This window comes from Ips typographus, linkage group LG1, assembly GCF_016097725.1.
Source record: "Ips typographus isolate SLU linkage group LG1, UJ_Ityp_2.0, whole genome shotgun sequence".
Taxonomy (NCBI): domain Eukaryota; kingdom Metazoa; phylum Arthropoda; class Insecta; order Coleoptera; family Curculionidae; genus Ips; species Ips typographus.
Genome location: NC_138422.1, coordinates 2,259,172 through 2,285,520, shown reverse-complemented (window position 1 = coordinate 2,285,520; position 26,349 = coordinate 2,259,172). Strand labels below are relative to the sequence as shown.

General features: G+C 34.2%; 2 long non-coding RNA genes across 2 annotated transcripts in view; one reads left to right on the top strand and one right to left on the bottom strand.

Annotated features, from left to right (window-relative positions):
• LOC145737987 (uncharacterized) overlaps positions 1 to 16,685 on the top strand; it is a 71,210-nt gene extending 54,525 nt beyond the window's left edge. The window contains exon 4 of the long non-coding RNA XR_014180541.1: positions 16,488 to 16,685. This is a non-coding gene — a long non-coding RNA (uncharacterized LOC145737987). The remainder of the gene's footprint in view (positions 1 to 16,487) is intronic.
• Positions 16,686 to 20,307: 3,622 nt separating this feature from the next.
• On the bottom strand, positions 20,308 to 20,833 carry LOC145726629 (uncharacterized). Its single transcript, XR_014177634.1, has 2 exons — positions 20,671 to 20,833; positions 20,308 to 20,614 (listed from the first exon to the last, which is right to left on the bottom strand). It is a non-coding gene; the product is annotated as an uncharacterized LOC145726629 (long non-coding RNA).
• Positions 20,834 to 26,349: the final 5,516 nt, after the last annotated feature.

Genomic DNA, 26,349 nt, shown 5'->3' with positions numbered 1-26,349 from the left:
TTTACCCAGCATTAAATACATATCAATTTGGTTTTGTTGTGTGATTTATTTAACATGTTTTTTCAATTTCAGTTCAATTTATTGTAAGAGCAGGTAGGTACCTCAGTTAAAGAAATTATCTAACTTTATGATTGTTTATGAAGAAAACGAGACTTCTTAGATAAAAATTAAACTTGAGTGTACTTTTTAAAGATTTTATTTGTATATTTCATATTGTGTAAATAATACAATTAAAATAGTAATTTAACCTACTATCTGATGGAAAAGTATTTAACAGTAGCACCATCTGTTTCTAGCCTTTATAGTCAAAGAAGATACGGCAAAATTTATAAGGGCTAATTCTGCAAAATAATGGCATTTTGGCAAGTTAAATCAAAATACTTTTTAAAATATTGTAAAATTTACAGCAAAAATAAAAAATGTCTCTTTGCTTGAACGCATGTAATAGACAAGAAAAGCAAATGATGACGTAACCGCCACGGGGAAATAAATATTCGTTATTTTCCTTGTTTTCTGATTGAGATCAAGGGCTGGAAGATTACTTGATTATAATGAGTTCTCATAAGAAAAGCGAGATTTTTTGTCGGTTTTCCAAATAAAAGAAAAAATATTTGCCACCTCCTTATTCAAACTTCCCAAACATTTAATATTTGATTCACGCGAAAGAAACTGTAAGAGAAAGAAATATTGCAATAAAGTAGGTACTACCAAAGGTGGGGTTATGCACTTCATAAGCTGACTTAAACATGTTAACAAATTGATTTCTAAAATTGTTTTACTTGAGTTGTATGACTTTTACAAGAAAATGAGTTTAATCTAGTATACGCTTTACTGGTTTAAGAATTTAAACGAAATTGTAATTGTGGGACAAAAGATGGTTAAACAAAGAATTTCTGTAATAGGAGATTTACGGTAAAATAACCCAGTTATTTGACAGCTTTGCTAAAAACAACAAAAGCATTTTCAAAAGGACTTTTTGGTTATAATTTTGTGAAAAATCTATGTGACTCCTGTCGAAATAACATGTAACAACAACAGGGCTACCGATAAGTAATTCGGTGAAGCATAAAGTCCTTCTTTCGGCCTGATAAATGAAGAAAATGGTAAAACCTTCGTTTTCGTCATTTGTTCGTAAAAAATCATATTTGTACGTAAGACTGTGTATGTATTTGAGATTCAGGAGTCATTAGGTCGTTGTGGACACACTTAACGACATACCTGAACCAACAAGCATTGCATAATCAATATGGCGGCACCATAAAGTACAAATTATCCATTCCTGGTGCAACAAACGTAACGACGTCATTCCGGCTTATTTATTACGGCTTAAGGCCGGGTTTACGTGAAATTTAATTTTGCTCGCTTAAATCACCACACGCATATATATTCGTATGCAAATCGGCCTCATGTTACTGTACGAAACGCATCTCGGCACAATATCGTAATGCCTTATAAGAGCGCGGCTCCGAGCTGAATTAAAAAGCTGTTCAACATGGCCGTTACACAACTTTGAGCAGTTTTACACGAGCGGCACGTCGTTTATCAGCGGCTCTATGGATTTGGTTCGTGTCAATTCGTTTTAAGGGTTATTGTTACGAGGACGGAATGCGAGCAGTCGAGAAAAAATCACGAAGAAAGAAGGACGAGGACTGCGAGATCGCCCACGACACAATGCGATACGCGGGACGGGCCAATATGGGTTCATATGCGGACCAGTTTACATAGATATAAATTCTAATGGGTCACTTAAAATAGTAATAAGCGTAAATGTCCCCGTAGTTTGAAATATTAGCGGGGGTTTGTTATGGATTGCTACACTTAAAGTCAATCACTGTACGAATTTAAATTGTTAGCGGACGGAGGTCTCTAGGATTGGGGAGAGTCTATGTTTTTAGTTGAATTTACGATACTTTTTTATATTCTGGCCAAACCCTTTAATGTCGGGAAATTTTTTTCTAATTATTATGTTTTTAAAATAAAATTACATATTAAGTTGTCTTAAAAAATCTTGAAAAAACGCTTACCATCGGTAAAAATTGGCCTAAAATGGACTAATTTAAGTCGGTTATGGGTTAAGCAACCCAAGATTTTAGATTTACTATAGTGTTTTGGAAGCTTCTGAAATTTTTTTAGACTACTTTAGGAGCATTTAGGAGGTTTTAGGACAATGTAAAGAGCATATTAAAGGTTCTGGACTACTTTAAAGGCATTCGGAAATTATTCGAAGCTTTTAAACTGTTCTAGAATCGCTTTTAGACAGTTTTGAAATCTGTTGAATACTTCTAGACAAGTTGAGGAGCATTTGGAAGCTTTTGAAGTTTCTATAGTATTTTGGGAGCTTCTGAAATCTTCTTAGAATACTTCAGGAGTTTCGTGAAGGTTTTAGGACAGTTGGAAAGAGCGTACTGAAGCCTATTCTGAAATGCTTTAGATGATTATTTAGAATCGTTTTGAAATCTGTTGAAAGCTTCTAGACTGGTTGAAGAGTATTTGGAAGCTGTTAGACTGTTTCAGAAGCTTTTGGAAGCTTCCAGACACTATTTTGAAAGGAAGTTTCTATAGTATTTGAAAGCTTCTGAAATCTTGAAAATGTGCAAAAAATACAATGCTGCCAGATCATGCAACAAAATCACTCAATAGCTTGATAAGTTTATTACATCTTATCTTGGTGACTTCCTGGAAATCCTGTTTTTTTTTCAAAAATGTAATATTAAGTTGTAAATGCAAACTATAAAGCAAACAAAAAATTTTCTAAATCTTAATAACAAACATGCATGCAAAAATTTCCTCAACAGTGTATAATAAAGCAATATTTAAATAACTATTTACTACAAAAACTACACTACACATAATTATTCTTAATGCACGACTCGTTTCTTTGTAGTACTTAGTTATGGTATTAGGATCATTTCTATCAACACATTTCGTGAAATTCAACGTTTCTCAGATATTAACGACCGAGATTAATGAGAATTGCTTTAATTAACTGTTTCGTTAGAAAACATTTAAATAATGTCAGTTCTAAAATTTTTAGTAGATTGAATGATGTAGATTAAGTAATTATAGGTTAAGTTGATCAAAAACACGGTTCAATTAGAAGACCCTTCCATGATATATTTGAGAAATCTGGCAACTTTGCCATGTAATTGCTTTTGTAAAGACGTTATACTTTAAATATGACATTAGACAACTACTATACTTTGACGTTACAAGAACCTCCTAGCTTTCATAGAAACCAAGATAGGAGCTGTCAAATTGTGACATATCTCCATATCATCATTACCTTCTTTAATAATTTTTTTTATCTTCAATAACTTTAGGTGCTAAAGAAGATTTTTCAGACCCCCAGATTAGTGGTTCTTTTGCATAGTAAAGAGCGTTATTTTTAGTTTTTTCTTGACTAAGAAGATACTTATCAAAGTCGCTTCTTAACTCACAATTACCAACAAATAACCAGTTCTTCCTCAACCAGTAATAAGTAACAATTACATGACGTCCATAAAATGCAATATGAAATAATCTAAATTACACCTTCCTGAGTATTAGATTAACTACACGTGAATTCCCGCCACGTTTCGATTGGTTCTCTGTCATTTAAGTCTTTTACAACTTACTCACATTTTACGACAATGATTTATGTCTTGCGAGCGTCATCCCCAAAATATTAAAACGTTCTGGGTGCGCCCAAACCTTCATTTTATCAAATCTAAGTACGGAAAAGCTCTGACGCAATTTCAATGTTTATAAATATCGACCTAGACATTAATAAGCTGAATTGCGAATCTCATCATAACTCAACCAAACCAGATATCGCCATAAAGTCATTAGGGACGCTTTTGAAAGATTCCGATGTATTATAGGTATCGTAAATGTTTATTATTAGGGTGCTATTAATATTGTTATTATTCAAAACAGAAACTAGTTTAACAGTTGTCTGCGTGCAGGAAAAATGGAATAGAAACACAAGGTTTTCATATTATACAGGGCGTTTCTAAATTAGTGTCACAAATTATAAGAAAAGGATAGTACATGTCAAAATATGAGAAAAAGTGTTTATGGACATACCCTCTTAAATGTCCCTTCTTTGAGATATAAAAGTTGAAAGTTGAAAAAAAGTTTTGTAACTTTAACAGAAATAGTGTCCTCCGTGTTTGTCTACCGCCCACCTAAAAGTGGTTGACCAATATGGCAACTTACTTATTTTAGCTTAATGCAACTTTGACACTCTGTATCTTAAAGGAGGGACATTTAAGAGGTTTTTAGAAACTTTTTTTCATATTTTTGAATTTCACCTTGAAGTTTTTGACACCATTTCTGGAACATTCTGTGTACCTCAAGTATAAGGTTAGTCTGTTATAAACTAATAACGGAATGTATAAACTATAATCCGGCTGACCTTAGTGGAAATCTCAAAACCAAAACACCGAAAATTTCTTCTCCTCGCTAATTTTGGCAACTACTTTACAACAAGCAACACTTTTAGTCGATGGGACCAAACATGACCCAAATTTTGTTGCGTAGTGTAAATCTTTCTTAATTGAAACAATTAAAATATTCCAAAAAATTTCAATTTTTGAAATTTCATTGGCTTTTTATTAAAATTTCCTAAAATTCAGATATTTCCGAAATTTAGAGGGGATCGCGGAAAGATTCAAAAATTTCGTAAAACTTCTGTATGTTTCAATTTGAAATTTCCAAACTAACAACTGAATAACTGATTTTAGTATGATTTTTGTGTAATGCTCTAATTGCAAACATAAAAACAAGAAGCAACATTATCCTGCAGAAAAGTACGAATAGACAGACGAACGTGATCTGCGTGTCACAAACGACAGGCCGGGCACGAAATTTGATTGCCGCAAACTAGTATATCAATTAACTCTAGGAAAAACGTTCGACTGAAAACGACCGAGATAGTGGTGGCGTAAGTGGCCGTTTTCCATGTTAAGAGGCCGTAAAGAGGCCGGGAACGTATTAGAGGCATCTGGTTCTTTTAATTTCCGCACTTTACATTTCTATGGGGCCATTAGGGGGCCGGTATCTGGCGTTCGGGAATCGCGAGTTACGCGTCCGCCAGACTTAAAAAATGATTCCCGCGAGAGAACGGGAGGTCCGCGTGGAGGATTTTTGCCTCACAGTCAGGAATCCGAAACAGGCCAATTAACGCCGGATAGCCCGCGAATTTGTTCGATCCGAGGTCGAGATTAGATCAGCCACCTGCAGTTTACGATCTGACGCCGGACCTTTCGACGAAGGCGGTTGCGACAGCTGGACAACTCACTCAAGAGTCTTTTAACATGATAATGATGTTCCACCTCTTCAAATTTCAAATTGAATCAGACGGTCAAAATTGATTTTAGAAAAAGATTTGAATATTGCCCAGAAAAGAGTGGAATGCTTTTAACCTAACCTAACCTCATATAAGATTGGTAACATGTCATATTACCCATATATTTGCAAAGAAAAAAAAATTGACGAGTTTAATATTAATATGTATATATTTTTCTACAATTTTTTTCAATTATGCATATTTTACTTTGAAATTTCTTGGTTTTGGTGCACTAAACCACAGAAACTAAAGTAAACAATCGATCAAGTTTTGTCTTTCCCCCAGGTTCTGTTACTTCGATTGATTTTCACCAATAGTCATCTTAAAGTCAGTTTGGCCCACACATTACGAAGCAAATCGGTAAAATTTGTCACTTCGGAATCATTTTGAGTCAAAATGGTAAAATCTCTCAGTTTGGCAACATTGTTAACACATATCAACCAAGCTGGTAGAATTTGCCAGTTTGATCAAATTTCGAAAAATGCCTTTTTTAATAAACGAAATTTCTGATTCCGACTATGTGCCACATGTTTTAATTGAAATTTGAGATTTAGTGAAAATATCGAAAATTTTATTTTAATAACGGCCTGTGTCTTGAAAAGTGAAATAAAGTAGTTAGTTACAGCTACAAACTGCATTATTATTCTATTATTCAAGCAGCTGCTTTCTGAAAAAAATAGTTAAGCTACAAAGTAACTGAAGCTATTAGTTGGTTGACTCTAGTTATGATACTTATTACAAATTATAATATAATACAGGGTGACCCAGAGGCCAGAGGTGCGTAATTGGTCCATAACTCTTTTGCTACTCATTCTATCGGATTTCGCCAACCACTGGGTCACCCTGTATGTATAACCAAATTTCTAATCAACTTAATAGTTGTGAGAATTATATCTTTTAAAATCTCTTATTTATCTTATTTTGTTAAAGTATACTAGTTAAATATGAAAAAAACTTAAATAATCTATGTAGCTCAAGCTACTTAAATATTTAAGCTACTTTTCTGTATTCAGGCTACTTCAGTAACTTAACTTATTTCAAATGTAGCTTTATGAATACCAATGCCAAAATGCAGAAAGCTACAGCTACTTATTTGAAAAAGTAACTAGAATACAACTACAAACTACCCAAATTGTCGCTAAGTTAGTAACTTAACTACTTAGTAGCTAGCTAGAACTTGACACTCATTGCCATTTAGTCTCCTGACTCTGCTTTTTGATTGACTTGATGACTTAACTGAAAATGAAAAACATTTTACCCCCTAAAATGTACAGATACATGTTTTGTGTTGGCAACACTACCGACAGATGTCAATGTCCCTTTTCCATATTTATCCATTTCCTCCTGTCTAGTGTTCATAGCAGCTCTCGTCCAGTTTTTTCCAGATTAATCTTCCGGATGTTTTCATGCCATTTCTTTTGAGGTCTGTTAACACTTCTTTTGCACTCTCTTGGCCGCCAAACTGTCTAATTTGTGTCTTGCAATATGGCCAGCACATCTGTTAATTCCGCTCTCGGAATTTTTAAGTTACTCTAAATTGCGCAGTGTTGTCCAAATTTAGGTCACTTGGTTTGAAATGTTGCCAGACTGACCATTCTACCAATTTGGTTCAAAATGTTGGCACGTTCTACCAACATGTTTTGGAACCTCAGAAATTCTACTGCCTGCTAGATCTAGAATTTTCATTTAGACTAATTGTAAGTCTGCAAACTTACATGCTTTAGGTACCACAGTGACACGTCTGTATAAGGACTGGTTTGACACGTGGATATATTGAAGGCAATTATTTACTCGTTATTCAATAAGAAATGAATGGTTTGTTCAGAAATTGCTTAAAAATTAGTTTTTTTTTAAGTTACAGACTAAAAACGACCACAAACATCCAACTACAATAATGTAGTTAGTAACTAGCGGGCAAAGTGTACCGGTATACACCACCTCGAACCCGGGACAGAATAATGACTCTTTAGACTTATCCGGAGCCGCATCTCCTTAGATGAGTATCGCGCCCACAACGGGCGGAACCTTATTCTATTGTCCGGCTGACCACCATTCTTGTAGCGACTACCTGGTCGGTAACGGCCATTTACGGCCCGAGGGCCTTTTGCAATCAAAAGCGCGCAGGAAATGATTTGCATCCGATGCCGGTGCTATATGCAGATACGCAAAGCGAGAAAAAGTGCTATCTTCCTCGAGAGTAGCACCCACCTAGAGCAAGTGATCGGGGGCGTAGTCTCCTTTTCGTATGTGTGTGTGACTTATTGAAATGGAACACGACGGAGACGATTAATGTATCGAATGCTCCGGGCTCGGATTCCGATTGTGCAACCAATTCCTAGGATCCGTATCAATAGCCTATATCTTAGCGCGATTGGGTGTTAACGGATGACGCTGGGTGTCACACACGACTTTGATTAATGTTCGATTTACCGTACTGTATAGAAATTGGGCGTGGTACTACTGTAATCAAATCTCTCCATGTGGAAATCTGTCTACTGGACTGTATCTAATCATAGACAAAAGGTGCCCTAATTTAGATTTATCACCTAAGGTACATACCAACCGTGAATTTAAAAACAAAATTAATGTGTTTTCCTAATTTTTTTCCCATATCAGTTTTTCGGCCTTAATATACCTATTTAATACTTAACCTGGGTTAACCCTTTGGATAGAGACTGAAGGTGGGTGTGTATACCGTACAGCACATCGTACAGCAAAAGGCATATTTATACCAAAGAACCTTAAATTAGGTGAAATAAGTGCAAAAAAAGCACCTTAAAAATTTAAGATTAGTGTCTTTTTTAACTACTTTTTGTGATACAGTATCTCGGTAAAATGAAGAGCTAGAGAGGCGACTTTTAGCTCATTTTGTATCATTTTTCGAATGGCAATTTAGCAAAATTAATTGGAGTTTAAATAAGAAAATTACAACCTTTCAAAAATTTAAAAAATGGCATTTTTGGTCAAAAGTGCAATTTTGGCAAAATTTTGCTCCATAACTGTTCCAATGCACAACAAAAGGTATATTTATACCAAAGAACCTTAAATTAGGTGAAATACGCGCAAAAAAAGGATCTTAAAATTTTTAATTTTTCAAAAAAATTTAAGAATTGGGGGGGTATCAGGGTCTTTTTTAACTACTTTTTGAGATATTGTATCTCGGTCACATGAAGAGATAGAGAGGCGAATTTTGACTCGATTTGTAGTATTTCTTATCCTTTTTCTAATGACAATTTAGCGAAATTGATTGGAGTTCAAATAAGAAAGTTACAACCTTTCAAAAATTTTAAAAATGGCATTTTTGGTCAAAAGTGCAATTTTGGCAAAATTTTGCTCCATGAGGGTTCCAATGCACAACAAAAGGTATATTTATACCAAAGAACCTTAAATTAGGAGAAATAAGCGCAAAAAAAGCTTCTTAAAATTTTTAATTTTTCAAAAAAATTTAAGAATTGGGGGGTATCAGGGGTCATTTTTAACTACTTTTTGAGATACTGTATCTCGGTCACATGAAGAGATAGAGAGGCGAATTTTGACTCGATTTGTAGTATTTTTTATCCCTTTTCTAATGACAATTTAGCGAAATCGATTGGAGTTCAAATAAGAAAGTTACAACCTTTCAAAAATTTTAAAAATGGCATTTTTGGTCAAAAGTGCAATTTTGGCAAAATTTTGCTCCATAAGGGTTCCAATGCACAACAAAAGGTATATTTATACCAAAGAACCTTAAATTAGGTGAAATAAGCGCAAAAAAAGCATCTTAAAATTTTTAATTTTTCAAAAAAATTGAAGAATTGGGGAGGTATCAGGGTCTTTTTTAACTACTTTTTGAGATACTGTATCTCGGTCACATGAAGAGATAGAGAGGCGAATTTTGACTCAATTTGTAGTATTTTTTATCCTTTTTCTAATGACAATTTAGCGAAATTGATTGGTTCAAATAAGAAAGTTACAACCTTTCAAAAATTTTAAAAATGGCATTTTTGGTCAAAAGTGCAATTTTGGCAAAATTTTGCTGCATAAGGGTTCCAATGCACAACAAAAGGTATATTTATACCAAAGAACCTTAAATTAGGAGAAATAAGCGCAAAAAAAGCTTCTTAAAATTTTTAATTTTTCAATAAAATTTAAGAATTGGGGGGTATCAGGGGTCATTTTTAACTACTTTTTGAGATACTGTATCTCGGTCACATGAAGAGATAGAGAGGCGAATTTTGACTCGATTTGTAGTATTTTTTATCCTTTTTCTAATGACAATTTAGCGAAATTGATTGGAGTTCAAATAAGAAAGTTACAACCTTTCAAAAATTTTAAAAATGGCATTTTTGGTCAAAAGTGCAATTTTGGCAAAATTTTGCTCCATAAGGGTTCCAATGCACAACAAAAGGTATATTTATACCAAAGAACCTTAAATTAGGTGAAATAAGCGCAAAAAAAGCATCTTAAAATTTTTAATTTTTTCAAAAAAATTTAAGAATTGGGGGGTATCAGGGTCTTTTTTAACTACTTTTTGAGATACTGTATCTCGGTCACATAAAGAGATAGAGAGGCGAATTTTGACTCGATTTGTAGTATTTTTTATCCTTTTTCTAATGACAATTTAGCGAAATTGATTGGAGTTCAAATAAGAAAGTTACAACCTTTCAAAAATTTTAAAAATGGCATTTTTGGTCAAAAGTGCAATTTTGGCAAAATTTTGCTCCATAAGGGTTCCAATGCACAACAAAAGGTATATTTATACCAAAGAACCTTAAATTAGGTGAAATAAGCGCAAAAAAAGCATCTTAAAATTTTTAATTTTTCAAAAAAATTCAAGAATTGGGGAGGTATCAGGGTCTTTTTTAACTACTTTTTGAGATACTGTATCTCGGTCACATAAAGAGATAGAGAGGCGAATTTTGACTCGATTTGTAGTATTTTTTATCCTTTTTCTAATGACAATTTAGCGAAATTGATTGGAGTTCAAATAAGAAAGTTACAACCTTTCAAAAATTTTAAAAATGGCATTTTTGGTCAAAAGTGCAATTTTGGCAAAATTTTGCTCCATAAGGGTTCCAATGCACAACAAAAGGTATATTTATACCAAATAACCTTAAATTAGGTGAAATAAGCGCAAAAAAAGCATCTTAAAATTTTTCATTTTTCAAAAAAATTCAAGAATTGGGGAGGTATCAGGGTCTTTTTTAACTACTTTTTGAGATACTGTATCTCGGTCACATGAAGAGATAGAGAGGCGAATTTTGACTCGATTTGTAGTATTTTTTATCCTTTTTCTAATGACAATTTAGCGAAATTGATTGGAGTTCAAATAAGAAAGTTACAACCTTTCAAAAATTTTAAAAATGGCATTTTTGGTCAAAAGTGCAATTTTGGCAAAATTTTGCTCCATAAGGGTTCCAATGCACAACAAAAGGTATATTTATACCAAAGAACCTTAAATTAGGTGAAATAAGCGCAAAAAAAGCATCTTAAAATTTTTAATTTTTCAAAAAAATTCAAGAATTGGGGAGGTATCAGGGTCTTTTTTAACTACTTTTTGAGATCCAGTATCTCGGTCACATGAAGAGATAGAGAGGCAAATTTTGACTCAATTTGTAGTATTTTTTATCCTTTTTCTAATGACAATTTAGCGAAATTGATTGGAGTTCAAATAAGAAAGTTACAACCTTTCAAAAATTTTAAAAATGGCATTTTTGGTCAAAAGTGCAATTTTGGCAAAATTTTGCTGCATAAGGGTTCCAATGCACAACAAAAGGTATATTTATACCAAAGAACCTTAAATTAGGAGAAATAAGCGCAAAAAAAGCTTCTTAAAATTTTTCATTTTTCAAAAAAATCCAAGAATTGGGGGGTATCAGGGGTCATTTTTAACTACTTTTTGAGATACTGTATCTCTGTCACATGAAGAGATAGAGAGGCGAATTTTGACTCGATTTGTAGTATTTTTTATCCTTTTTCTAATGACAATTTAGCGAAATTGATTGGAGTTCAAATAAAAAATTTACAACATTTCAAAATGTTAAAAAAAGTGCAATTTTGACAAATTTTTATTTTGCTTCATAAGGTTTCCAATGCACAGCAAAAGGTATATTTATACCAAAGGACCTTAAATTAGGTGAAATAACCACTTTGAATCTTGAAAATTGGGAAAATGCCATTTTTTTACAAAAATTTCAATTATTTTTTGGTCCAAAAACAACCTATCGTGGAGGTGCATATAAAAGGGCCGGAAACAAAATTAGTTTTTAAGAATTTATAAAGTCCATTTTGAATGGCCTTATCTGCGGCAATTCGCAACTGTTTGACTGATAAACGTTTTCCGCACGATGTCGTAAATACCTAAAGGTCAGTTCGGTATTTGCACGAATATTTCCAGCATTCCGGTGCGGTGGCGTAATAATTCTTTGGCTTAAGTACTGGAAGATAAATCGTCGGTTTACTTATACCGAGGGTTTCCGGTGAAAAATGCCCATTTCCAATTAGATGAACGTAAATAATCCTCCCGGTAGCCGTTTAATTAAAACGGCATCGAATTGCGTGTTAGAAAGAAACGGAACGACCATAATGACATTATTATCCAGCTAAAACGTGTCGAGTTAACGCTGAATTCCACTAAATCCCTTGTTGAGCTCGCTCGGAATCCGCGTAATTTTTGAATGGCCAAACAAAAAAAAAAAAGGAAGAAGAATGGAGATTCCTGCTGGATTGTAACTTATTTGGATCACGGAACCAGTGGCGGGTCGTAAAAGCACCACCAAAATGATTAATAGTCTGATAAATGGTCGCCTGACAACAGGTAATAAATTAGCAAAATATGGCGGCAGTATAGTCAAATGATTAATTATGATTTTATAGCTCAATCCTCGCCTCATTAATTAATTTGTTCGATTCGCATTCAGTTTATTTTATCGCCCTTTTACTCTCGAAAGTGCATTTTAAATTAACAGCGAACCGTTTCAGAAAAAATTGGTTTTGATTGATGGTGCACGTCCATATCAACAACGCAACCGCATATTTTTGTCGCGTCATGATTGTTGTCGTAATTACAACAACTGATCCTATCAGTGATACGCATTTTGTTTTATTTTGACCGTAAAGGACCACGCCCTCAGCTTCTCCAGGTACCCGCTGACAGAAGTACCACGGGTACCAGTTTTACGTCACTGGAAGCATTGTATTTCACGGCCAGTAACGGCGGGTTCTGTCGTTGCCGGCCTTTTGTTTGCCGCTCAATTGTTCGCTGGTCTTGTTACGGTGTCAGCTCGTGCCCAAGGAAGAAGAAGAAGATCGACCCGAAACCCGACGAAGAATTATGGTTAGGGTCCCGCGACCAATAAATAAGAAAGAGACCGCTATTGTTTCTTCGCGGTCTTTCGGATCGTTATAATCGGCTAGTTAGTGTCTTGAAAAGGGAACAAACCGACCAACTGGGCTAGGCTCAAGGCGTAGAATAACCTATTGTTAAGCACATTTGTATTGATTTAGGGGCACTTTTATGTACAAGCACACATAAACCAATGAAAAAATTGTTTTGTTTGGTTTTGTCCTGGAGATGAAATAGAAACAACTGTATAGAACCCAAAATTTATGTGTGTGATGTGACATGAATATCCTTACAATTTGACAACAGTGTTTCTCATCAATTTGTGAGTGTAACAAAGACAATAAATTTACAGGTAAACACCGACAGTTTTGTTGACATTCAGAATCTAATATCTTCTTTCTTGAAACGGTATTATAAAGTATCAACGTTGCCAAATGATGAACATCATGTGACGTCATAGCATTTTTAAATCCCTGTTTCTACCGAATGACAACATCATCAGAAACTCTGATTGGTTCGTCATCGTGTGATCAACCGTCACATCCGCTTTGAAACACAAAGATTCCTTCCATCTTTGTCAAGCCCATTGTCTAAAACAGTCATTTTCTCACTCTCAGTGGGTTTTACTAACGGTTTTGTCCTTGACTGTTCTTTCAAACTGAATTTCCTGCTGTTCAAATTTGGACACCGCTTTTTTCCCTAACTGTACCAAATTTTGTAGTGTTTTTTCAGGTTATTGGATAGGACATTGAATGAGGATTCCAAAAATGTGCTAAAACAGTGAATGTCTAAATCCAAGTGGGTTTTACAAGCGATTTTGTTCCTGATTGTCCTTTCAAACTGTGTTTCTAACAGTTCAAACTTTGACACCGCTTTTCTCGCTGGCTGTACTAAATTTTTTTCGGGTTTTTGAAGCTAAAGAATAGGAAATTTTATGAAAATTTCAAAAATATACTTAAAACAGTCATTTTCTTACTCCAAGTGGGTTTTTCAGGTGATTTTGTTCTTGACTGTTCTTTCAAACTGTGTTTTTAGAAGTTCAAATTTTGATACCACTTCTCTCTCTGACTGTACCAAATTTTGTAGTGTTTTTTCAGGTTATTGGATAAGAAATTTAATGAGGATTCTAAAAATGTACTTAAAACAGTCATTTTCTTACTCCAAGTAGGTATTTCAGGCGATTTTGTCCCTGACTGTCCTTTCAAACTGTGTTTCTGGCAGTTCAAACTTTGATACCGCTTTTCTACCTGACTGTACTACATTTTGTTCGGGTTTTTAAAGCTAAAAATAGGAAATTTAATGACAATTTCAAAAATGTACTTAAAACAGTCATTTTCTTACTCCAAGTGGGTTTTTCAGGTGATTTTGTTCTTGACGGTTCTTTCAAGCTGTGTTTTTAGAAGTTCAAACTTTGATACCACTTCTCTCTCTGACTGTACCAAATTTTGTAGTGTTTTTTCAGGTTATTGGATAAGAAATTTAATGAGGATTCTAAAAATGTACTTAAAACAGTCATTTTGTCAGGTGATTTTGTTCTTGACTGTTCTTTCAAGCTGTGTTTTTAGAAGTTCAAACTTTGATACCACTTCTCTCTCTGACTGTACCAAATTTTCTAGTGTTTTTTCAAGTTATTGGATAGGAAATTTAATGAGGATTCTAAAAATGTGGTTAAAACAGTCAATTTCTAACTCAAGTGGGTTTTACCAGCTATTTTCTCCTTGACTGTCCTTTCAAACTGTGTTTCTGGCAGTTCAAACTTTGACACCGCTTTTCTCCCTGACTGTACTAAATTTTGTTCGGGTTTTTGAAGCTAAATAATAGGAAATTTAACGAAGATTTTAAAAATGTGCTTAAAACAGTCTATTTCTATATCCAAGAAGAGATTTCAGACAATTTTGTTCCTGACTGTTCTTTCAAACTGTGTTTCTCTGGCAGTTCAAACTTTGACACCACTTTTCACGCTGATTGTACCAAATTTTCTAGTATTTTTTCAGGTTATTGAATAGGAAATTTAATGAAAATTCCAAAAATGTACTTAAAACAGTCATTTTCTTAATCCAAGTGGGTTTTTCAGGCAATTTTGTTCTTGACTGTTCTTTCAGTGTTTGTGTCAGTTCAAACTTTCTGATTGTACCAAATTTTTTAGTGTTTTTTCAGGTTATTGGGTAGGAAATTTAATGAGGATTCTAAAAATGTACTTAAAACAGTCATTTTCTTATTGTAAGTTGGTTTTACAGAAAATTTCGTCCTTGAAGATGGTTTATATAGCAAACTAGCATTAATTTTTGATCTACTGCTACTACTTTCTTATCTACCGTTTTTTCTGCGATTATTCTAGCGCCACTAAATATGTTTACTTGGCAACACTGCTTCGAATGGTTCTCTTCTTACCACTAGGCCTTTTCACCTAGTGCAGCTTCAAAAATCGCAATTCCTCTCCAGGTCAAAACCCAGAAAAAATTGATTAAACTCAACCTTTTCGTAATCGAAAATAGCCTTGTCGTGTTGTGTACTTTTTTTGTATTATTGCGTAACGGCACCGAGTGGTTACATTTCACCGGGTGGATGCGGCTGACGATGACTGAGTGACGGAGCGTGATCAAGCAGTTCCACTTTGACAGTTCAATTTAGAAGAACACAGTTCCCTGATTACGGCTTTAATTCGAACCCGGTGATTTTTAATCGAAGCGGTAAGGTAGAGGGGGCGTGTTCTGTATTAAGTAAATAATGCGCGAAATTTAATTGACGCATACCGCTAGAGGGAGCCTGTGTGCGCACCTAAATGGAGCGAAATAGTTTTCCCATGATTTTTCAATACAAATATTAATCTTATATAAATAAAAGCTCCGTAACGGTCAAACCAGACAACCTCGACTTAGATTTCGCAATTCTGGAATGACCATATAAAACGATTCGAGACTCGGTGCGACATTTTCAAGTGGTATGATTTATCTGAGATTGATGTAAAAAGCCAATTAGTTACTAATTAAGAGCAAATAGTTTAGTTTCGAATTTGACTTTTTCCAAAACTCTACTCCGCAAAGCGAATATTTGTCCATAATTTGTAAGTATAATGTCGAATTTATTCTAGATTTATGTAATACGGTTTTAATAAATGCGCATAAATTGTTAATCGTGTGCGAGTGTGCTATATTATTACTTATATTTTATTTTCTTACTTAATTAGAATGTTAGTTATGGTGCGGCAACCTTTATTAACAGTATCAAACTTACCAAAGTAATACCGGGAGCTCCATGACAACCGGACAAGTAATTATTACTACCAGTCCATGCAATTATTGGCAGATATGCTAATAATTACTCTTCGGTAGATTGCTTATCTAGCCTAATGCTAACACCCTTTTTATGGCTTCTCTAACTGATTTATACTAGCCATGCAAATTTACGACTCTCCAGGAAATCTTTGACCACTTGGCAAACGCGTGTTAAAGAAACTTTCCTTGATCGAGTTGGAGGTGACGTAAACAAAAACAAATAACAAAACAATGCGTTGTTTTATGAATGATCAACTTATAAAGTGCACTAATTGGCTGAAATATGATTGGCAATATTTTATGATCGTGTTTATTTGCAACGCTCGTAATCTTGCTGCGTACATTATAAACTGCGTAGTTAATCTTAATGCACTGCTGAAAAAGCACTTTAAAATAGCCTTAATGTACACTAAATTGTTTTGTTCAGTGATTTGTATGGTTGACTTGGCAACGTTGAATTTAACACCAACTGAAGTCACAATCAGGATCAGGAATGTCACAAAATACTTGTCAATTGTACTAAAGTTGATTGTATTAATAAAGATCAATTTTGTTGCAGGAAATGTCTGCGACGAACAATCTGACAACGTCGCGATGAAAAATACTAAACGGTAAGGCATTATTTTAAAACATAACCTAATTATACGGTAAAAGATGGATATACGTATTAAAGAACTGAGAATTTTAATTATTTATAATGTCTCATCTAGAATACAGTTCCACTGGAATTTTGAACTAACATAAATAGATTCTAGATTTGACTTTTTTTAATTCACTCAACTTTCCCATTTTTTAAGTTGCTATTTACTTATTATAGGACATTCTAAACACGTGACTTTGACAAATATGTTGTTCATATTTACTGTGGGGCAAATAAATAATTATAATTTGACTCTTAAGCGTAGTCAAAAATAACATTTGTAAAAAGGTCTTTTTTCAAGCTTTATAGCAATACCAAAAAATACTTACATACTTAATTTTTAAAATGGCAAATTCCCTCAGAAGGAACAAAATAATTTCCATAATAGCACGTTTTCCACAATTTCAAAGTCCTTTAGGACGAAGCAAATTTGTAAAGATTTTGTCGATATAAGCTCGATAAACGAAGATAAGCTTCTTCTCTAGCTTTGAGCTTATGAAAAGTAGTAAATGAGATGAGAAAGCCTAATGAATTGTTAGTATGTTATTCCGCATTCAATTATCTACGATTAACAGCAAAAATAGCATTTGTAGCTTTACTAGTAACTGAGATATCTTAGTTTCAGTAAAATTTTGATTTTTCAACTGAATGTTAGACAATAGTTGTTTTTAAGCTTATTTAAACTAGTGAAAGTCTAAAAGCAGTTCATTTGTAGAACATTCAATTCTCTACAAATTACAATGGTTACTGAAATATCCCAATTTGAGTGTTGTCAAATTTGACTAAGAAAACTAATGAAGGACTTTTTAGTATGTTATTCTAAATTCAATTCTTTGCGAACAAAGCAAAAATCACTCATGTAGCGCTACTGAGATATTTTAATTTATATGAAAATGTGATTTTTTTTGAAATCTAGACAATAACTTAGCTTATGAAAATTAGCAAAATTTGCAGCAGTTAAGCACTCAATTCTCTACAATTCACAGCAAAAATACTCTCGGTAGCTCTGGCTGCTGAGATATCGGAAATTGAGTTCATTCCCCATAAACTTTTTTAAAAAGTAAAAAACGGTTTTGAATTTGTCTTCTCAAACTGCAATTCTCTCCCCATTTAACGGACTGTTAGTGTCCGAGATCCCTTTACTAAATATCCAAAAAAATTCACTCTGTATAGGCAACAACAGCTTAACCTGTAAAATCAAGTTTTGGTAATATCATAGTCTGTAATAGTATATTACGTAACTAGTGCTGTAAGAAGCATTTTACGCACGATATGGAAAAAGTTACTCCATGAGTGCGTAAAATGCCTTAAAGCACGTGTGACGTGTACTATACTTTACCTACAACCAAATGGAAAGTCCTGTTTTGGCAATTCATATAATTCAGAGTAACTTTTCATTAAAAAAGTATATTTTCAACGTATCGACATCATATTTGTACAAATCACGGGTATTATGCCACTAAAGAAAAAATAATAAAAAAAATCACAAATCATGATACTTAAATGATTATTAGTGTTGTTCTTAAAATAATTATTTAGGGTGACATTACAGTTATTAAGAAGAAATGGAAAACTTTCAGTAAATATTACTTGATGTGTTTGCTATTGGAGATAATATTCTAGACGAAGTAGTAGTTACTTAAAACTGTATGAATGCATTACGCGATGATCTTCATCTAATATACTCTGGTAAAGGAAGATATGCAAACAAAATCAATTTTTTTCAGCATTAGAGCGATAATTTGTGGCCGATCTTAAAACTGTGCGATTTTTTTACAGCTGTGCGTTTTTTTTACAACTGTGCGTAAAGAGGTTCATTTCGTAACGGAAAACTATGCGTAAATCGCTATTTACACTGAGGTCGTAGGTAAAGATATAAATCTAAAAATATTTATGGAAAAATTGAAAGTAACACAAGATAGAAAATTACACGCTTTTGTCTATACAGGGTGGTTTAAATTGATTGAAGGATAATTCAAAGGTACAGGGTGTCCCAATATTTTTTTTTCTCTAAAACTATAGGTACATAGTATGGCTACAAAAAAAATTTGTTTATTAGTAAAGGTGACCAAGGCAATTGCTGGAAATAATTTTCAGCTTTCTAAATCCACCGCTAGGGGCGTTTTGATACCACTAAAATGAAAAATGTCCAAAAACTCTGAAAATGTAAATGGAAAGGTATAGTAAAAATCTCATAATAGTAATCCACTATTCTCTACGAAGATTTTTCCTGCTTAACTTCTTTTTCTATCTCTTCAAATAAAGTGGTGGGAGTAGTCCAAATTTTGCTTTGAAAGAAATGAAATATCTCGAAAACGGCTAATCGTGGAAACTTCGTTTTTGCAACATTTTAAAGAGCATTTTCTGTCCTGTAGTGTCCATTTAGTTTTCGGTCTTTTCGATAGAGGGCGTTTATAAAAAAATTGCACTTTCATCTTAGATATCTCGAAAAAATCAAATGCAATGGTATAGCTTCCTATTACTTATTCCATAAGCAATCAGATTGCAGATTGCTAAACGGAAAAGTTACTGAAATGAAATTAGGCATGCATGTTCACCATTTTGAAGTGGTCATTTAAGATTTTTTCAAATAATCTGGACAAATACTTTGACAGCTTTAATTTCTTTAAGCTGTAATTTTAGAGCGTTCTGATGGGGTACATGTGATACTTATTCATAAGAAAAGAGTGTCTGGACATTTCTTTTCATATTGCATAATTTTTCAGATACCGTCATTAGTAATTGTCCAGATTATTTTAAAAAAGACGCTAAATTATTACTTCAAAATGATGAATAAACATGAGTATTATTTCAGTTTATCAATTAGCATTAAAAAACTTTTGTACTTAGCTCCAAAAGGAGACACTTATGGCACTTTAGAGTTTTTTTTTTGTACTTTCCACCCTTTAGATATCCTACAATCAATTTGGACCATCCCAAATTTTTTTTTTCCATGATTTTTATGGTGCGCCAATGATTTGGACAATAGGATAGCTCGTGCCGCATTCCGTAGTCGTGTGGGTGATCACGTGCTGCCCGGTGTCATTCGGAACGGCCTCCAGAGCCATTGTTCGAAATTCCTGGCCCTAATTATCCGGGGGAACGCGCTGAGATCCGTATCGTGAAAACGCCGAGCAAAATGCTTCCTTAAACGTGATGATAACGAATGAAAAACTGTTATGTTTGCCTTGGTATCGCCTTGTTCAGATCTAGGGAAACATCTTTACAATACAATTTAGACACTACTTACTTCTTTTGTGATCGAGTACGACCTGTAAACTCTGCACGCCCGCCCACAACATTCTGTGTTTATTGTTGCTGGAACGAGGGCACAACTATTCACCGGCATTCTTGACCACTTTTTTTTTTTTCGAAATTTATTGGTTACGATCGATTTAATCTATGAATGTTCCTACTTGGAGTTATAAGTATTATAACTAGAGGCAGTACAAGGTGTACTGTAATGGGTAAAAATATTTCCATTTTGAACCTGTCGCCAAAAAAACAGTTTAAATGCAGAATACGTCAAGTTATGGTTTGTTTCCACCTGTAAAATCACCTTGATGCACACGAATCACGTTGTAATTAACTTAGAATACTGGTAAGAGAATATTTTCGAAACTTTTTTGTGTGAAACACTTGGTATATAATACATACATACTGCCTGGGAGATAATTATTACGTGGCGTGTATATTTTCTCTTTAAAAGGACGATAGCGAATAAATAACGCAAAACGGGTCTTTTGATTGGCTTTTAACTCAACTTCCAGATAATTGCGAACAAACTGTTAATCAGTTTCCGTGAGCAAACAAAATTTAAATAATTGGCAGTTTTAAGATTCCTCCTTAATCGCGTCCCGTAACTCCAGTTTGTTGGTCAGTTCCGTTTTCTCGCTGGACACTATCAAGGTATCTTTCGCTTGGACAACGGCGCAAGTGGGTACAACTTTCTTCTCGTTCTGGTTCATGTCCACAGCTTTCAGAATGTTCTCCACTTCTTGTTTCAACTGGGCCAAACGTACTAAAATGTCCTCCCTTTGGCGTTTCTTCAAAATATCACCACACCTTGTAAAGTTAGTTGAGAGCGTGATGAAACACTTACCAGTTCACAATCGCTTTCTTCGTCGCTCTGCATGTTCTTAACTAAAATTTGGCGATGGATAGAATTGAGTTGGAAAATCTGTCAACTGCTGCTAAAAATGACAAACTAACCTGCCAAAGGTGCAAGTTTGGAGAAATAAAGCAGTTTTCAGATAATATTATGTAGTAAAGCCTAATTGTCTACAAACGAAGTAGAACATAAATGCTACCGGATGTCCCATGTACTCTTATTTCTCTATCTGGATCTTCTTCTCTCATTGCTTGTTGCGCTTCTAAACAGGTCACCAGATGACAATCCAAACCACTGCATAGGTTGTGCAACCAAGAATGTCGTCTCCTCCCTGGTCCTATCTTGCTGTCCACCTTGCCCTGGACAACCAACTGTAGAAGGGGGAATTTTTCTTAGATGTGGCCAAACTGATGTGGTAACTGACTTAGTATGTGGCCAAAGACGAGTTCCTTCTCTTTCCCTAATCTCTGCATGACTTCCATGTTGGTGATGTGTTCCGTCCAGGATATTTTCAAAATACGCCGATATGTCCACATTTCGAAGGATTCCAGTGTTTTCAAAGTGGTCCAAGCCTCTACACCATACAACAAAACAGAAATATGTATCTATCTGGATATATATGAATATTCAGATACGGGGAGACCCATCACCCCATGAGCTGTGCCTAGACTAAACTAAGCAAAAGTTGATCAGGAATCAATTGGTTCGGGTACTGAAGCAACTCTTCCTTTTCCAAACAAAATTGATGAAAATTTGCCATTTTGATGAGGAATTTGATGTCATAGAGGATTAACTAGGACTTTTTTAAAAAACCGTGATTTATGTTTTAAATAAAGTCTTACTGTAGTTCACGTGACTATTTTGGTTTGTTTCAGACAATGCTAATTTTAGAGACTAGAGTTTTAACATTTAAGAGTTAACAAACATTTACTATTTAAATTGACCCTTAAACAGATATAATATTGACTTATTTTAGTGTAACCTTGCCTCCCATAATCATCTACTTATTGAAGATACCTATACAAGCAAAAACAAACAAACCGTTCCAAAACGTGTTATTGTGGTTTGGAGTAGTTCGAAAAGTGACCACTTGGCATTCAACGCCATCCTAACGTAATTTGCCGTTCCAATTTGTTGTATTTGTTGTTTTTTTTTTTTTGGATAACGGTCACTACGGTCATCGAGAGGGCAGCACAATCGATCAGCGAGGCAGCAAGAAAAAAGTGAAGCGGCAACGCAAAAATCGAAAAATCTCATTACGGCGGCCGTGCACTTCGTGCCGCCGGCCCTCGGCCGTTTATAAAATCGTTTTCGTGCCCGCTTAAAAAAATTAATTGCAACAGATAGAACCGACAATAGCTACGCGAATTATAATTATTATTATTGTGATCGAGCAGGTATCTAGGTCTAGGAGAGTTTTGTTACGAATCTGCACCTCATTTTGAAAGTTCGATTGGTGGGATTTTGTAATTACGCCAGTACAAAAGATGGTCCACAAAAAAATTCTTTTCACCAGTCTATTACTAGTTTTGTATTAATTTTCTAAGGCAACTTTTGTATTTTTCCGGTGATTACAACGGGATCTAGAAATAGAAGAGTTTACCAACAAATACTATTGGTTTCCAGAAGACTTTTCAAAGGCAATTTCTTGAATTCGGTTCGAAGATAACTAAACTGAACGTAGATTCGGGCAGTGTATTTATTTAACACTAAAGTGTCATTCTAGATTAAATTGAACGTGAACTGATTTTGGAATGACAACGCAATGACTCCAGTTAAGAAAGGTGATGGGGAAGGTGACGAGTAAGAAAAGAAATTTAAAGAAAAAATCAAGAAGGAGGAAGAAAGAAAACGAAAAATGGGGGCAGGAGGAATACTGATTATAAAAAGTTCATCTTATCGAATGTAAAAGTAACAATTCGTGTCCTTTTTTAGCCCGGATGATGACGCGTCAAAACGTCGGCTTTTGTTGTAAATTAATTGATTTTTTATACTAAACGTCATTTGACGTCACGATGACGTATTTTAACAACCCAATATATTGACCGAGTGTCAAACTACGTCATCGTGACGTTTGGTCCCTTACTGGCAACTGTGATTTTGAAAAACAACAAAATGACAATCTTTAAACTCCATTAATTCGAAAACGGCTAAACCAAATATCAACTTATACTAATGTATACAGGGTAGCCCAAAAATAAGTTACGATCATCAACTTCAGATTTTCAAATGCACGCACCTATTTTTTATTACATTTTGGAATTCTGTTTCCACTTTAAGGTAGATTTTATGTATCACGTCCTATATCCACAATGGTTATCGAGATATTTACCATTAAACATCATGTAAAATCACTGAAATATATACATATTATTTTATCTCTTTTTAGAATCAGTTACGTTTATTTTTAGGCTACCCTGTATACATGAATTTATTCTTAGGAGGAGCATAGTAAAAAATAACAATTGACAAGTCTATGGGTTTTTAGAACAAGTACTAAACTTAAACTAAACTCCATACATTTGTACCATACTGTATACAGGGTGTCCCACCTGGAACGACCGCGGTCAATATTTCAAAAACTGTAAAAGATAATTTTTTGAAAATTTGAGTACTAAACGTATTTGCGTTGGGGCCTCCACATACAAAATATTTTCACGCTTGCGGTACCAGAAGTTTTGGTACCAACTCTACTATTTTAAATGAAACATCCTGTATACTATTATATTTTTTTCAAGTATGTTCTATGTATGATAACTTGATCTATTTTCAACGGTTTTCGAGATATTGTGGTTTGAAAAATGACGTATTCACACTTTGAACCGTCATAGCTCTTAATCAGATAGAGATAGAGCCAAACGGTTTTTATGTTCGTATCTCAACTTTTTGAGATCTATCACCCTGTAGCATTTTTAAATTTGACAGGTGTCACAATATTATAAAAGTGGAAAAATTGACACCTTGGCACAAGGTCAAAAATTTGGGAAAACCTTTACGTTGTCACCTAACCTAACCTAAAAACTGTCACGTGACTTAAAAAAATTAAATTTTAGGTTTTTGGATCTTTAAAATTTGGAAAAACAGTCACGTAACCTGAGGAAATCATTTTTATTGAATCATTAGTCTTTATGACAATTAAACTGACCTAAAATCCCTCACGTGACCAAAAAAAAATTTCTAAGGGTGTATTTCATCAAGCTTCATCGTTATTTCAATACCAGGAGCCTTATAACTAAATTGTCACAAATGTGTAAACATTTTAAGGCATTATGAGGCAATTTAAATAATTTAAAGGCATTTTGAGGTGTTTCAAGGCAATTTGAGGCATTTTAGGCAGTTTTGGCATTTTGGTGTACAAAAAATTATTGGCGGTCTACCCCTCGGGAACCATGTTTAACGCAGTTTAAGTTTTTAAAAAAATGTAGTAGTTTTAGGTGTAACCGTGCTAATTCCCTACTTGTTCCGGAGAGGATCGAAAAAAGTTGTTGAATTTGAAACAAGAAAAATAAACCACAATTTAATTTAATTCGCAATAAATTTTGTAAACGGTCCTTAATCGCCTTCCAAAATGAGAAAATGTAATTTTTCATATGTCAATATCTCGAAAACCGTTGCAGATAGATATAGATTATCACACATGAAACATACTTGAAATCGTTAGCAGAATCTAAAAACATAATAAAATACAGGGTGTTCCATTTAAAATAAGCAACTGATTACTTATTTTCGGTATAACCGAAACCGCCTCCATTCTGAAAATATTTTAGATGAACTGTCCCCGTTGACTTTGGTAACTATGCTCCATAATGAATCGCGGCGGTTTCTGGTGGACCACCCTGTATACTGTTATCTATTCTTGGAACCAGAAGAATAATATCTAACAACTAATCATAAAATATACAGGATGTTCCTTTAAAAATCTAAATTTTTATTTTGCTTTAGAAAGGTTCCAATGCACAGCAAAAAGTATATTTATACTAAAGGACCCTAAGTAGTTAAAATAACCACTTTGAACCTTTCGAAAATTGGAAAAAAGGCATTTTTTGGCAAAATTTTCAATTTTTTTTGTTCCAAAAGGGTTCTAATGCACAGCAAAGGGCATATTTAACCAAAGAACCATAAATTAGGCGAAATAAACGCACTTTTTCATGTAGAATGGGGCGGTATTAGATTACTAATTTTTGAGATGCAGTATCTCGGTAACGTGAAGATCTATAAAAGCGAGTTTTCGCTCATTTTGTAGTGTTTTTTATCCTTTGTTTAATGGCAATTTAGCGAAATTCATTGGTGTAGAAGTAAAAATTTTACACAACCTTCCAAAAATTGAAAAATTTACACTACTATTTTGCTAACTTTTGCATTAACTGTACATTCATGTTGATCGTAAATGAAGTTCTAAAAAAAAAATGAAAAGAGAAATATAAACTTCCAGTGCTATTGTTAACGGCATATAAACCAAACCGCGGTCACATTTCCGGCTGCAACGAATATAAATAACCGGCGAGATGAAATCCTGCGGTCCATTACGATGGGGTCACACCCAGATCAGCAGGAAGAAAGCGACCAGTTCTGCTGCCAGCATACACCTGCACCTGCCTCGTTCTTTTTTCTTACCGATTATTCCTCATTCTTTTCCTTTGGCCTGGTGTCGAGAGAGGCTCGCATATTCGCCTTGTAAATAATTGGCTCATAATCAGGGAATCTGAAGAAGTACTAGATAGCCACGGCTTAACTACTTTACAGGTGATAATGTTTGTGATTTACCGCACGCGGGAGACGAGGTTAACAATAAATCTAACCGTAATTATTATTATTGTAGTTGTTTGTTGAACGTAAAATAAGTTTGCTCCACTTTATTTTACTCTATTAACCTTTTCGAGTGTGCTTGTATGTGATTGCGTCACGTCCTGCCAACTGGCCTGCAAAAGGAGAAGGGGGAATAATCGATAGGAAAGCGATCGAGTAAAAATTAAACCAATTAACGACAACCTTTAATAAAATGTTCAAACTCATAGTGGCAATTAAATTGTCTAGACCAATAACGAACGCTTAAACGGCCACGATAGCTACTTTATACAAATTGACTGTCGTGTATGTGTCAGACTGAGCCGACAAGACGTGTCGGTCTCTTTTCAACCAATACCGAAAGGCTTTTATCAATAGATGCACCGGAAAATATATAATCGTTTTTTCCTTTCGTAATTTGCATGAAAATAACCAGGCAATCGGTGGATTGTAGCTAATAGTAGGTAATTATCGGTTGTGCGTTTAATTAAGTCTTACATGGTACAGGTAGCTGATTGACTTTTATATTACCACTACGTGACACCATTTTGTATATCTTTTTTTCTTCCCGAGATCCGGTTAATAAACCTCGACTCGATGGAAAAAAATTATCTACAATTTACATCAAATTCCACTGAAGTAAAGAATATTTTTTTGTTATAAACAAGGTTTTACTCTTAATGTTGCTTGAATTATTGTTTGTTATAACATAATGTTATATCCAGGAAATCATACACTAGTTGCGGAAATAGAGTTTGTGCTTTACTGGACTGTTGATATCACAGAGAATACGATAGCGATTAGAAAAAATATAATATTTTGTACAAAGGTGGATAATTGGGATTACTTACCATAACTCATAACCAATCATTAGATGCTTTTATT